The sequence below is a fragment of the Equus caballus genome, chromosome 20, assembly GCF_041296265.1.
Source record: "Equus caballus isolate H_3958 breed thoroughbred chromosome 20, TB-T2T, whole genome shotgun sequence".
In the NCBI taxonomy this organism is placed as follows: domain Eukaryota; kingdom Metazoa; phylum Chordata; class Mammalia; order Perissodactyla; family Equidae; genus Equus; species Equus caballus.
The window spans coordinates 28,415,732-28,430,710 of NC_091703.1; the positions used below are offsets into that span (position 1 = coordinate 28,415,732).

A 14,979-nucleotide genomic window follows, 5' to 3' on the forward strand; every position below is an offset into this window, starting at 1 on the left:
GGCAACGGCAGCAGCAGCTATGCAAGCATAAAACTCTGAAGGAGGGGAAACCTCAACTCTGACCAGAGAAACTGCTTCCAAGAGTGTGGAGGAAACCTGAACTGCTTTTAGTTGCTATCTTCTCACTGCCCAGAGAAAGACTCAGTTGAGTGAAGTGCACAGCAGAGCATGGAAACTAAATCCGAGGTCTTCTAGCCAGAGAACTAGGAAAGGGACCCACTGAGAGCTGGAAAGTGGGAGATTACAGAAAGGATCTCCGAAAGGTGAATTCAGAACGTTGTGTACAAACTTAAAGACTCAGTTCTAAGCTGTGCATGAATACATCTGACACTAAATGACATATCAAAAGTGCTTTTTTACTGCTATATGGAGATATAGTTTACCATAACGTGGATCCATTTTGAGTGTGCAATTCAATGATTTTCTTTTGTAAATCTACAAAGGTGTGCAAGTATTATCACAATGCATTTTTAGAATATTTCCGTTACTTCAAAAAGAAATTTCATGTCCTTTTGCAGTTACTTCTCATTCCATCCTCAGCTGCAAGCAACCACTAATCTACTTTCTGCCTCTAAGATTTGCCTTTCTCTGGTCATTTCATATCAGAGGAATCATACAATATATGGACTTTTGCATTGGTTTCTCCCAATTGGCATAAGGTTTTTAGGGTTTATCCATGTTTTAGCTTGCATCAGTATTATATTCCTTTTATTGCCAAATAGTATTCCATTGTACACCACAATTTGTACACCCATTCACCCACTGATGTATATTTGGACTGTCTCCACTTTTTGGCTAATATGGATAATGCTGCTACGAACATTTGCATACAAGTATTTGTGTGGACACATGTTTTCTTTTCTCTTGTGTAGATGCCTAGGAGTGGAATTACTAGATTATATAGTTAAAATTATGTTTAATCTTTTAAGAAACTGTAAAACTATTTTCCAAAACAGCTGCACCATATTATGTTCTCTCCCAGGAATGTATATGAAGTTTTCAGTTTCTCTACACCCTTTGCTATTGTCTGCCTTTTATAATATGGACATCCTTGTGAGTGTGAAGTAGCATCTCATTGTGATTTCAACTTGCATTTCTCGTGTGACTTATGATGTTCAGCATCTTTTCATGTGTTTTGTGGACATTCATATATGTTCTTTGGTGACAAGACTATAAAAATCTTTTGCCCCCTTCTTAATTTGGATCATCTGTTCTCTTATTATTGAGTGGTAAATATTCTTTATATATTCTGGATGCAAGCCCTTAATTAAATATTTGACTTGCAAATATTTTCTCCCAGTATGCTGCCTGTCTTTTCATTTTAAAAATTATATTCTCTGCAGTGCAAATGCTTTAAAGCTTGATGCAATTCAATTTACAATTTTGTCTTTTATATGCTTTTCATGTGGCATTGCAGTAATCTTTTCCTATTCTGAGGTCACAAAGATTTATTCTTACGTTTTCTTCACAGTGTTTCATAGTTTTAGCTCTTACATTTACATCTATGATCCATTTTAAGTTAATTTTTGTAAATTTACAGCAGTTAATTACAAAGTTAACTCAAAGCTAATTCAGGTCAGTTTGGTGTGAGGTAGCTGTGTTTTTCATGTGAATATTCCATTGTCTCTGTACTGTTCATTGAAGGGTCTATCCTTTCCATCATTGAATTGTCTTGGCACTTTTGACGAACATCAATTGACAATACATGTAGGGGGTTGTTTCTAGATTCTAATTATGTTGTTTGATCTGTATGTCCATCCTTATTGTCAGTATCACACTCTTGGTTACTGCAGCATTGTAGAAAGTTTTCACATCAAGAAGTTTTCACACTAAGAAAGGTAAACTTACAATTAACATTTGTTCCTTTTTTTTTTTTCAAGATTATTTTGCCTTTTCTGGATATTTTGCATTACCATATGAATTTTAGATCAGCTTTTCAAATTTTCCAAAACAAACAAACACTTAGTTGAGATTTTGATAGTTATTGTGTTGAATTTATAGATAAATGTGGAAAGTATTGTCATCTTAACTATATTCTCATCCATGAACATAGGATGTCTTCCTATTTGTTTACATCTCTCCTAATTTCTTCCAGCAGTTTTTTGAAGTGTTCGGTGTACTAGTAGTGCACTTTTTGCAGCCAAAAGAAAGCAGATCTGTCTAGAATTTCCTCTGCTGGAGTGCTTTTTATCCTCAAGTGTGCACCAAAACTTTCTTCCTCCTTCACCATCAGAAAACATCCACAAAGTAAGAATGATAGTCAAAAGATAGGACCACGCCAGCAGAGACAGTCTCACAACCATTCTTATCCTCTCATGCTCCTGGGACAGGATTATCTCATTTTCACTCTTCAACTATATTCAAAGCTCACAGAATAATGAAAAACACTCTGGTTTTATTTGGCTTTCACCTCAACTGCCTACTCCCTCACTGCTTGTTTGACTCTCACTAAAGGTGCTCAGAAATATATGATGAATCAAAGAAGACTTACCATGATCATGGCCATACAGGATACTTCCTCAACTGCCAGGTCTTTTTGGTCTTTGAATGGGGTGGAGTCAAGATAGACTATGGAGGGACAGCATTAGAGAAAGACCTGGAATAATGGGGAATCTCTGTGTGTTGGGGAGAGGCAGACAGTGGATTAGTGTTGTTCCACCTTTTCCTAGAGGAAGGATAATGGAGGAGAAAGTATTCAAGTTGGAAATGTTAGGCAACAGCAGGAAAGGGGAAAGAGGAGCATGGAGAAGAGGGAAAAGAAGAAGAGACTATGAGAAAGGAGACTGAAGAGCGGGTGGACAAAAGGGAAGACAAGGAGAGAGAAGAAAAGGAGGAGCAACTGAGTAGAAGAGCAGGAAAAGAAAGGAAAAAGTGCAGGATTTGGGCGGTGTGGGGTAAGGGACCAAGAGGGAACTCGACACTTGAGCCAAGGACTCCCTGACCTGTAACCACATGCCTAAAAGGCAGCAAGCAGGTCCTTTATTCTTCAGTCCTCATTGTCAGATGGGCATTGCTCCTTTCTCAAAGGGCATCAGTTTCCCTTCACAAATTTTTGTATGATTTAGCCCTGGTGCTTTTCTCCTGACTTTATGGAGGTAAAATGATCCCTTCATGCAATCATTGATTCCAGGAACAAACTCTCCGAATCACTCTCACCCTACTTACCTAGCCTGACTTTGATCTACTTTGGGAAAGTAGATCACTTTCTCTTATTTATCATCAATAAAGCAGAGATCGACAATGATATGCTCAGCGAGAAAAGCTCATCAGTCACCAACTCCCTGATACCCAAGACCCAGGATGGAAATGGGAATTACCAAGACTTGAGAAAGATCCTTCTATTCGCTCACATCGTGGACCACTCAGTAGATAGAGTAGCATACTTTTAATCTGAAGATCTAGGGCTCAAATTCCCATTTTTCTCCTTTTGATTTCAGGCTCACCAGATATGGCCCACCACCTGGAGTATCGCTGCCCACTGGAGAATTTCTGGGGACCCAGCAGTGAAAAAAAAAGAAAAGGTACAACTTGCAGATCCATCTACAGTCATATCCATCACTGCTTTGGGGCTTAGTTGATTCTCATTTAATTCTTCCTGGAGGGAATATCAACAAATTAACCCATCCTAGATTGTGTCTGAAGAACAATAATGCACTGACTCCCTCCCTCCCTTCTTTCCTTTCTGTTTTGCATTGGGTCTCTAAGTTTTCAGAGACTGCAGAAAAACAAACAAATAAGGCAGTTGCTTACAAGACAATACTTTGGAATGAAGTTAATATTCCCTGCTCTCATGGTCTTTGTTAGCTTATCCTAATGATTCTATACTTTTATTAAATGACTAAGAAAACATTGTAATATGTCTGTTTGTAGAAAATCAAATGTTTAATCTGGGCATTCAAGGTTTAAGCTCATTGATTGCAGACAAGTCTAAATACAGAACATGATCAAAAAAAAAAGAGAGAGAAAAGAAAACCACTGATCCCAGCAAGAGAATTTCTAGAGATCCATAACCTCACCCAAAAAACAAAACAAAAATCTTCGCAGAAACTTATTTTTCTGTAAAATGGTCTGGAGAAGCATCTTGTTTTCAATTTTTCTTTCACTGAATGCTTACTGTAATCTAGAATCTGTTTTGGACCTAGAGATTTGGACACAGTGACCAAAACAGGCAAGTAGAGTTTTTGGAGAATCTGTTGATAGAAGCAGAAGGATGAAGGCCATCACTGTGACAAGAGAGGTGGAGCTTCACTCAGTGATATCTTCACTTGGCATGTCATGTTAGCCAGATCTGGACCTTTCCAGGCTTAAAGAAAGAAAAAAATGCTTTCCATCAGCTTCCTAGAAAGGGCTCCACCACTCTACCCCAAGGACAACACAAAAGCTTGAAATACTATACCTATATTTCAGGCTTTTATGGAGGGTTCTTTTCTAACAGAGTTTGGAACATACTTCTTACTTGAGAAAAACGTTTTGGACTCCTGTTACCTATTCCAAGCTCTGCTGCAAGAAAGTTTCCTTCATACCAAGAACAATAGAGAAATCTCAAGGACTGATCATTATTGCCCCATCAATGGCAAAGGAAAGGCAGGAGAGGGGAGCAACCCCAGATTGTCAACCTGAAGGACTGTGGGGAGGAGCAACTGGCTTTTTTCAGAGAAGAAAGAATCACAGTTGTCAGAATTTGAATCTACCCAGCTGGACCCCAGTAGATTTCATAACCATGGTGCAAAGTCGATTTTACTGCATTGAAGATTTCTAACACTATGGAAGCAAACATTCCCAAGTATTCAACTGGCTCTGACTACTCATTAAAGTCCTGTGCTGCACAGAGAACTATGTACTCTGTGATTTAGTGGACAGTGGCCACTGGATTAACAGAGGAAAATATCACTGTCTCCTTTCCCTCAGAGCTCCTCAGGGCACCTTGATTCACTTGTGTACTTGGAGGAAGACAGTAGAAAGGCCTCCTGACAAGTGAGGTCTTTAAAAGGCTGACAGTAAACAGAGGAACTGAATCACTCCTACCAACATCCTCAACGAGAAAAACTTATAAGAATCACTTTAACGTTAGCTTCAGCTTACAGTGAATTTTAAATTTAATTCCATTTAACACACTATGGTGAGCACCTTCTGGAGGACAAGGCTTTGTTGCAGGCTCTGGGCTCTCTGCAACCAATATGTAAATATATATAATCTAGTAAATCAAGTAAATATTATTCTACATCACACATGAATATGGACCAAGAAGGTGGAAATGGAAGGAATTTCTCCAGTGGAAATTTAAAAATTAGAGCCTGCAATGTGAGAAATACAACTTCCCTTCCTTCAGTAAATGAACTGCTTCTTCAAATCCAGTAATAGCTAATGGCTCTGTGGATAGCCACTTCTTGACTAGCTTGGAGATGTTATAAGTGAGAATATAGACTTAGAAGGTGGAAGGAAGAATTAAGATGAGAAGGAATTTGGATTGAAACAATCATAGGACTCAGGTAAGGAAATATACTGATCTGCAGTCTTACTGTGAGCTAAACATTTGATCAGAAGCTCCGCCAAGGTCATTTTTTTCTACAAATAGTATTAAATTTTTGTGGTGAGCCAGGTGCTGCACTTGGTGCTACAGACACAGAGGTAAACAAGATGCAAGCAACAGTTCTTGCCCTTAACAGAGATGAGTGCCTATTAGGAGGATATTCTACAAACATAAATAAAATATAGTTCACACATGGAGACTTTGGGGAACTACTGGTGGCCAGCAGCATAATGGTGCAAAGGAGGTAGCACACACAAATAGAAATGAAAACTGCAGTATCTAGGGGGATGAGCATTGGAGAGACTGTTTGGAAGAAATTGTGGGTCTCCCATTTTCCACATGTAGGAGGAAAACACAGTATGAAGGCAGCTTGTGGGCCCTGATCATCAGAAGAGGTGATTGATTCTGGGGAGCAACAATTTGAAAGAAAAGATGAAGAATAAGTTTGGTAATGGGATTATCAGCATGGCTCATGCAAGACCTTGAAAGTCATTTGCTTTCAGTGTGCATGTGTCTGCTTTGGTCTGTGAACATCAGAAATATACATGGACCATAGAAGTGAGCACAGTAATTTCCAATAAAGCTTTCCTCCCTGGTTTAGTAGTGAGTTCACCTTTGTCACTAGGGAAACGATGCTTGGCCCACGTCAGAGAAACTGCTTGCAACAGAAGACACCTGTTTGGAGTTCCTATTTTCTCATAGGCATTTTATCTGCTTCCCCTAACACCAAAAAGCACTTGGTAAATTCTTCTCCCTCCCACCTCATGGTTATTGAAGTTATTAGGAAATAGATTCCTTAACTTCTTTTTAGGGGGAAAGGTTACTCAAAATCCAAGGCATATAGAATAAAACATATTTCTCACAGAGAGATGCCCCCAACACAAAACATAAAATTGTGGAAACCAAGTCAGGGAGTTCACAAAAACTGTGGAAGATCATGTATACCAAGCAGGGAATTCCTGGCATTTTGAATTCTCTTCATTGTCAAATAATCTAATCTAACTAATAAGGTTCAAAAATCACCAAACTGTGATTTTTAAGCATGACACTGTTTAAGAAATATAACCTTTGAATTGATTAATTTCAACCTTTTTGATTATGCCAAAAGTGCATCTATGACCCTAAGCTGAGATCCTAGTCAAACCAGTTCTCTGAATTTCTCTCTCTTTTGTTCTCAGAGTGTTCATGGGACGTGCGTTCCTCATAAAACAGTTGGAACACTAGAAAGAGACATATGTAGGTCCAGCAGAATGGAGTGGAACTCACCTGGTTAGAGGGTGATTGAGCTCTACTTCAGGTCTGTTTCAACCCTACTCTGAGATCTCCATTAAGAAGCTCTTGATCAGTGATATTATCTCTTTCTTATTGAGAAGAGAAGCATGAAAAGCAGACAGAATCAAAGCCATGCTCCTTGTCTCAACTCTCTAAGAGTATTCTGAAGTGAACGTAATTTAAGCCCAGATTTTTTTTCCACTGAGTGTCCTCTTGTTTATGTAAGTGCTACTTAAAGATGACACTAGTCATCTGCCAATGATAAATATCTCATAAATAGCGTTTTATTTAAAGACCTTGTTGCCTTGGAAGACAAAGAGATGTGGAAAAGGGAGATCAAAGATTCCTAAACTGTATAAGGCAAAATTTACAAAACTAGAAATAGAAAGAAATAACTCCACAATCATAGTTAGAATATTTTAACTCAGTACACATCCCTCAAGAAAAAAAGGAAACAAATAGAGAAGAGAGGGAAAAAAAACCCATAGGGATATAAAAGTCGTAAACAATACAATTCCAAAATTTGACCTAACTTACATATAGATAACACTACACCCTTCAACTTCTGAAGACAAACCTCTTTTTCAAGAAGACACAGAACATTTTAAAAAACCAGACCTTTTGCTTTGCTGGCTATAAAGTAAATTTCCAAAATTCTAAAAATTCTAAAAGATAAATACTAGTGTTTAACCACAATACATTTTGCTTGCTATCAATTAAAAATGGAAAATTCTGACATGTTTGAAAGATTAAAAATGCACATATAATTTAAAGAAGATATCTAAATGGGAATTAAAAGCTATATTGAAAAGAATGACACGGAAAATAATTCAGATGAAAATACATTTTAAGTAGCCAAAGATGCACTTAGATGGATGTTCAAGCTCTTCATTACATATGTATAAATAAAATAAAACTTGAACAGCATTGATCTAATGATCCATCCCAAGAAAATAATCAAAAAATATTTTCCAAAGAAATACTAGTGAAGAAAATAATGAAGAAAATTGCTGATTTAATGCATTAGAATAGAAGCACAAAATGAAGATGACCAGCAAAGCTGAAATTTGATCTGAAACAAATAATAAAATTGCTAAACCTTTGGATAAACTGATCAAGTAATAAAGAAAGAACGTGTAAATAACTGCTATCAGAAATGGGAGAAGAAGAATGGCATGCCTCACAGACTTCAAAAGTAAGAAAGAAGACAGAATGGCAAGAGAGGTGAGGACAAGCTGACTAAGCTACTACGGCAGTGATACGCCGAATTCTCCTGGGAATTCCTAGGAAGATACTCAGCTATGGTTATCATTTCTTTGAGCAATACATTAACCATACTTCGTTAATCATACAATGGAATTCTGCATCTGACCTGGCCCTGGCTCTGTGCTCAGAATGAGTAAAACTTTCACTTCATTTTTAGTCTCTCTCTTCACCACTGTCCTGGACCCCAGGAGAAGCCACTGCAGCATGAAGTCATTGATTGGATTACAAAGAAAATGGTTTTAACTAATTTCTTTAATTGAGTAGTGGTTTCCTTATTAATATCCAGGTTGGATTCTCAGCTTCTTGAAGCTGGCTTTCACTTGTATTTGATGCAAGATTTCCTGGAATTTTCTTTTCTATGCAAATGAGGACACACATGACTGGAGAAGAGCCCTGATAAGGGTGCAGTTCTTTGGAGACACAAACACTCCTGCTAACTTTGTTTTTCAGGAAAGTCTGCCTTCAAAGCAGGGTTTTGATTTCAGGAAACATCATCAAAGCCTGGGGTTTTCTTGAGAGAAAAGAAAAGAACATTAGAATGGTAGCTGATTAATTTGAAAAGAAGAAACATATAGAGCCATGTTGGGAACAGTAAAGTTTCTTCCTGAAAGGCAGCAGGACAGTCTAAAACCAGTAAGGTGTCTATAGATGATCTTTCCAAAGAGGAAGATAACGTAGTCGGCAGCATTCGAACCTGCGCGGGGAGACCCCAATGGATTTCTAGTCCATCGCCTTAACCACTCGGCCACGACTACACGGTAAGGTATTGCTCCCTAAAAGTAAATAGCTGTGCTGAAATTTAGCTCCACTTATAAGATCAAATCACATACCAGAAAATCTATGTGCAGTCACTGTTTCCTATTCCTGTTGACGTCATTTGGATGACTATTATGCTGTTGCACTGTAGGCGAGTAGCAAATGGAAGGATTCCTTATTCTGATAGGTTGTTGGAATGAGATCAGCTTTCTGCTCTGCCAGCCCCTGATGAAAATCCATATGATACATCTCACAACTGGAACAAGCTTTAACATTCACTGCAGAATTCTATGTAATAACAATAACTTTTTAAAAATAGACTGAAAAGACTATGTACATGTTTATATTTTAACTCTGGAAATGTTATACCAGACCTTGTTTGCTGCTGTAAACAGAAATTGAATATCTGAGCATCTGAATTGAAGAGGGATCTTAGTTTTCACTATATATACTTCAAAATAATTTGTTTTACTTTCATTACTATTTATTTATATGTTTCGCTTTATCTTGTTTATATACCTAGGAGTGGAATTTCTGGGTCATATGTGAACTCTATGTTTAATCATTTGAGGAACTGCCAGACTGTTTTCCAACATGCCTGCACCACTTTCATTCCCACCAGCAGTGTACGATGGTTCTGATTTCTGCATATTCTCCCCAACACTTACTGTAATATGACATTTTCATTAAAGCCATCCCATCGGGTATGAAGTGGTATCTCACTGAGGTTTTGATTTGCATTTCCCAGATGACTAACGATATCAAGCACTTTTCACGTCCTTATTGGCCATTTGTGTATCTTTCTTGTAGAAATGTCTATTCACGCCCTTTGCCCATTTTTTAATGGATCATTTGTCTTTTTCTTATTGAGTTGTAAGAGTTCTTTGTATATTTCACATGCAAGTCCCTTATCAGACACACGATTTGCAAATCTTTTCTTCCATTCTTTGGGTTGTCTTTTCACTTTCTTGATAGTGCGTTTTGAAGAACAAAAGTTTTTCATTGTGATGAAGTCTAATGTATGTATTCTTTTTTTATTGCTTGTGCTTTTAGTGTCATATGTAAGAATTCATTGCCAAACCTGAGATGATGAAGATTTACCCCATGTTTCCTTCTAAGAGTTTTATAATATTAGCTATTACATTACATCTTTGATTCATTTTGAATTAATTTATATAAATTGCATGAGGTAAGCATCCAATTTCATTCTTTTGCTTGTGGTTATCTAGCTGTTCCAGCACCATTTTTGAAAAGACTATTCTTTCCTCACTAAATGATCTTGGCACCCTTGTCAAAAAACAGTTGACCATAGATATAAACTTTTGTTTCTGGACTCTCAATTCTATCCCGTTGATTGATATGTTTATACTAGTACCACACTGTCTTGATTGTTGTTTTCTTGTAGTTAGTTTTGAAATTGGGAAATGTGAGTCATTTTACTTTTTTCCTTTTTTTTAAGATTGTTCTGCCTATTCTGGGTCCCTTGAAATTCCATGTGAATTTTAGAATCAACTCATCAATTTCTACAAAGAAGTCTGCTGGGATTCTGATAGGGACTGCATCGAATCTATAGATCAATTTGGGAGAGAACTGCCGTCTTAACAATATTAAGGTGTAATCCATGTACTTGAGATATCTTTGCATCTATTTTATTTTATTTTATCCTTTTCAACAATGTTTTATAGTTTTCATGGTATAAGTTTTGCATTTATTTTGTTAAATTCATTCCTGAGTATTTTATTCTTTTTGATGCTATTTCAAATGAAAGTCTTTACTTTTGACCCTTTTATTCTTTCCTGTGAAACATGATGCGGCTGTCTGAAGCCTCCCAGATGCAGATATTATGTGCTGAGAGATATCAGGGACAAAATTGCTTAGTACAGCTTATGTAGACAAAACAATGAACAGACATGCAAAAAATCAACAACGGGGAAACAATGGTGTGAAATAAACAAGTTCTTGGAACTCAGATGGCTGGATTCAGAGACCAAAGTGCTCACCATTGCACCATGGAACCACCTTGGTTAAAGAATCTCTTTCATGTGATTCAAGTGATAAAAAACCCCATTTCTGAACAGCCTTAATCTTATTCACTGGGATATAATAACACAAACGTAATAAGTCAAAGAGCGTGGTCGCTGCCCTTGGGATCATTAGCGTCCACAAGGAGGGACACTCTAAAAACCTGCAAATAAATATAACCCACACAGGGAGAATTTGAAGAAACTGCTTAAGACTGACAGAATAGTGGCAGAGATAAAGTGGGGAGCATAATTAAATTGAAATCTGTCATTTTTAGGTGGACAGGACTTGAATACTGATCGGAAGAAAGTCCTGGCCCACATCTTTCCACATACAAGAGGTAGTTTGTGGGATAGATCCTTAAAGTAGTGCCTTTTTATTCTTAGAAGCAACAAAATTGTGAAATATAAAAGAAAAAAACGAGTTTGTCAATGCTCTTAGCAAGGATGGATCAGGCAAGGCCTTGAGATTTATTTGCTTTAGGTAACGATGTGCCTGTTTTTGCCTGTGAACACCCGTGGACATGGCAGTGAGCATAGAGATTTCCATTAAAGCTTTCTTCCCTGATATAGTGGTGAGTGCGATTTTGTCATTAGGAAGACAAATGTTGACTCATGTTACACAAACCTATTATAACAGATAGAAGGAATTTCTTTAGAGCCCACACGTCTTTTCATAGTCGTTTTGTATGCTCCCCAAAATGACAAAATAGAGCTAGCAAATTATTCTTCTTCTCGTTCAATGGTCGGGAAGTTGTTTAAAAAGATTCTTAATTCACTTTTTGGCTGAAAATCCCATGGTACGTAAAATAAAACTTATTTATCCTCTTTTAGAGATATGTTCTTGACACAAAACAATTGTGAAAACCGTGTCAGAGAGTTCACAAAGACTGTTGGAGACCGTGGACAGCACACTGAGAACTCTCTGCATTTAAGAATCTCCTTTATGTTACATAACCTAATTTTAACTAATAAGCTTCACCATCGCTAAACTATAATTAAGCACAAAGTTGTTAAAGAAATACCATCTTTGAAATGTTGCTGTGTGAGTCATTAATCTCAATTAGGAGGCCAAAATTATACCCATGCCTGAAGCTAAGATCCCAGTCAAACCAGTTCTTGGAACTTCTCTCTGCCTTCTCAGAGGGCTCATCTGGTGTGAGTTCCTCACAGTACACATTTTGGACACTAGAATGAGACATATGCAGGTCCAACAAAGTGAAATGGAAACTTGTTCTTTTTGAACCAGAGGTGACTGGAATCTCTACTTCAGCTCCTTTTCAACCCTTACTCTAAGATCTCCACTGAGAAGAAGTCCTTGATTTGTGATATTCTCCCTTTCTTGTTGAAAAGGAAGCATGCAAAAGGGAGGCAGATACTAGGCAACATTTGTTCTCTTAAGTCTTAATAAATATTGCGAACTTTGTGTTTTTACTGAGTGTTTATTGCAATTGCCACTTAGAGGGGGCACTTTCCATTTCACAGTCACCGATGTTGCATAAATAGCATTTTGTTTAGGATGTTTTGTTGCTTCTGAAAGACTAACAGATGTAGCAAAGGAAATATCAATGATTCTTAAAATATGTAAAGAAAAGGATGGATTAATTGATCACCTACTTTATTGAGACTTTTAGATGGTGTCAAATTAAAAAAGAGATGAAAGGACGCTCTAAAGGAACTTGCTATTTAGTAGAGGACACAATATTAGTGAGATTAATAAATAGGATTGGTTTCTAGTACACTAGTTTAAATCATTTAGAATGATGTAAGAACTGACCACCTGGACTTCGAGGATTAGGACTTAAACAGTCCATTTCTTCAAAAATACACATCCTAGCAGTCAGGATGAATAATAGATATAGAAACAGTTTGATAAGAGATATACGTACAAAGAGGTATGGAAGCACTAATATTATTGTTGCATTTTCTTAAACAATGTTATGGTAAAGACACCATAAGGGGCATAGAAGCAGGGGATAAGGGATAAACTTGAAGCCTTTTCAAAGTAGGAGACATGGGAAGACAGTCTGTAAGGATGCACAGGATTTCAGGAGGTGGAGAACCTGGGGGTGGGAGACTCCAAAAGTGGAGAAGCTAGTCCTCAATTTTTACAGTTGAGGAACACTCTCTTGGCTTTAAGGGCAACTCTGCCAATCAGAGACGAACGACACCCACTGCTTAAACAAATGAAAAATGAAAAGAGTTGATGAGTGGAGGAGGTGCACCAACTTCCTGCGTATTCTTCCCAGAAATAGTCCTGGAAATGGACTGATGGCACCCGCCAGGCTTAGGCATGAGATGCCCGAGGTGCTGAAAGAGAAGCTGCTTATCATGCTCAGACAGGAGCTACCCACCATGCTGGGACATGTGCTCTCCACCGCTGGAACAGGAGCTGTGAGCAGCATTCACTGGGCTTTCCCAGACAGACATTGAGGGAGATAAGGAAGAGTGCACCAAAATAGTGAGTTTAGTTACTGGGTGTTACAGAGACAATAGCCCTGAAGGCACCCAGAAGTGTGCACCAAGAAGACTTGTATTTTGGACTGTAGTAGATTGTTTCCAGTGTGGACTGTGCCTTGGTTTCAATCTTCTACCAACTCAGTTTTATGCTCTCCACACACTCTAGATCTGTGATGTCCAATACTTTAATCACTTGCCATATGTGACTACTGAGCACTTGGTCCTTAATGGGATGCATTCAAAGTGCAAAATACACACCAGACTTTGAAGATTCTGTATGAAAAAAATCATAAAATATCTCGTCAATTTTTCAAAGTGCTTAGATGTTTAAATCATATTGTGGATATATTAGCTGAAATGAATATATTCTTAAAATTATTTACACTTGTCTCTTCTTACTTCTTAATACGGCTACTAGAAAATTTGACATTTCACCTGTGGCTCACACACATTTCTATTGGAAATGTACTGCCGCTCTAGAGCTTCTCTCTGAACATCAAAATGACTGAGGGAAGTGAAGTGTGGCTCCATCAGGTCTCCATTTCCTAACTTACATTCTCTGTTGCAATTGCTATAACTGTTTTTTGTGACACTGTCCACTAGCATGTCTTGTTTTCAGTTTTATTTTCGTTGTCTTCAAGACATCTCAGTAATTTAAAAGTAAAGAGAGAAGAACTCCTTCCAGAACCCCAATGGCAGTATTCAGAAACCAGATCACGGGTCAATACTGCAGAAAGCAAAATTCTGTGTAGTGATCAGTCCGGGCTCAGATCTCTGCTCCTGTCCCCAGAACCTCAGCTTGGTCATCCAGGGGCTTCTCCAGAAGGAAGCACTCAGAATGAGAGGAACTCCTGCTTATACTATTAACTCTCTTTTCTAAGATATCTTTTTAAACAAATTTTTGTTTTTAAATTCTGTACATTGATGTCATGTGGGTCATTTTACTCAACTCTAAAATTAGAAATTGTTTCCACAGAATGGGCTTAACATTTCATTAGCTTTGACATTCTAGAATTCCCTGAGTTTCTCAGAGTCAAAGCAACCAGTATGCAGGATGTGAGAGACAGAAAGATGAGAGATGATGAGTTTTGCAAAAAAGATCAGGTTCAAACTCCAGAAGCCCACATCTTAGTAGATTGAACCAAGCCGTGTTCATCCTGCCGGCACTGCCCAGCAAAGAGGACTTGTCACAGCTTAGCATCACTGACCCACATGACTTTGCAATTCAAAGCTTTTTATTATGCTTCATGCCTCTGAAGACACACATTAAAGAGGAAGGGATCTGATATTTAATCAAGGAAAAGACAAGCACTACGTTCCTGAAAAATTTTTAGAAGCATTCTTAGATGAGGTGCACTAAAGTATGACAACTCTGCACAGATCCACAAGAGAGGTGAGGACCACCTCCACCAAGACGACTAAGCAGTGATAGATGGAATTCTTCTAGGAATTCCTGGGAAGGTACTCAACTGTGGTGGTCATTCCTTTAATACATTAATTTAATACATTAACTCATACTTGTTATCATACAATGGGATTTTTTTGTCTGAACTTTGTGCACAGAATGAGTCAAAACCTCACCTCATTTTAAGTCCATCTTTCTTCACCGCTGTCCAGGCCCCAAGGATAAGCCAGCCTGGCAAGATGTCAATGACTCTTTTGATCAGATTACAA

At 37.8% G+C, this 14,979-nt stretch overlaps 1 non-coding gene across 1 annotated transcript; it reads right to left on the reverse strand.

Annotated features, from left to right (window-relative positions):
• Window positions 1–8,741: 8,741 nt before the first annotated feature.
• TRNAS-AGA (transfer RNA serine (anticodon AGA)) lies at window positions 8,742–8,823 on the reverse strand. The gene has a single exon. It is a non-coding gene; the product is annotated as a tRNA-Ser (tRNA).
• Window positions 8,824–14,979: the final 6,156 nt, after the last annotated feature.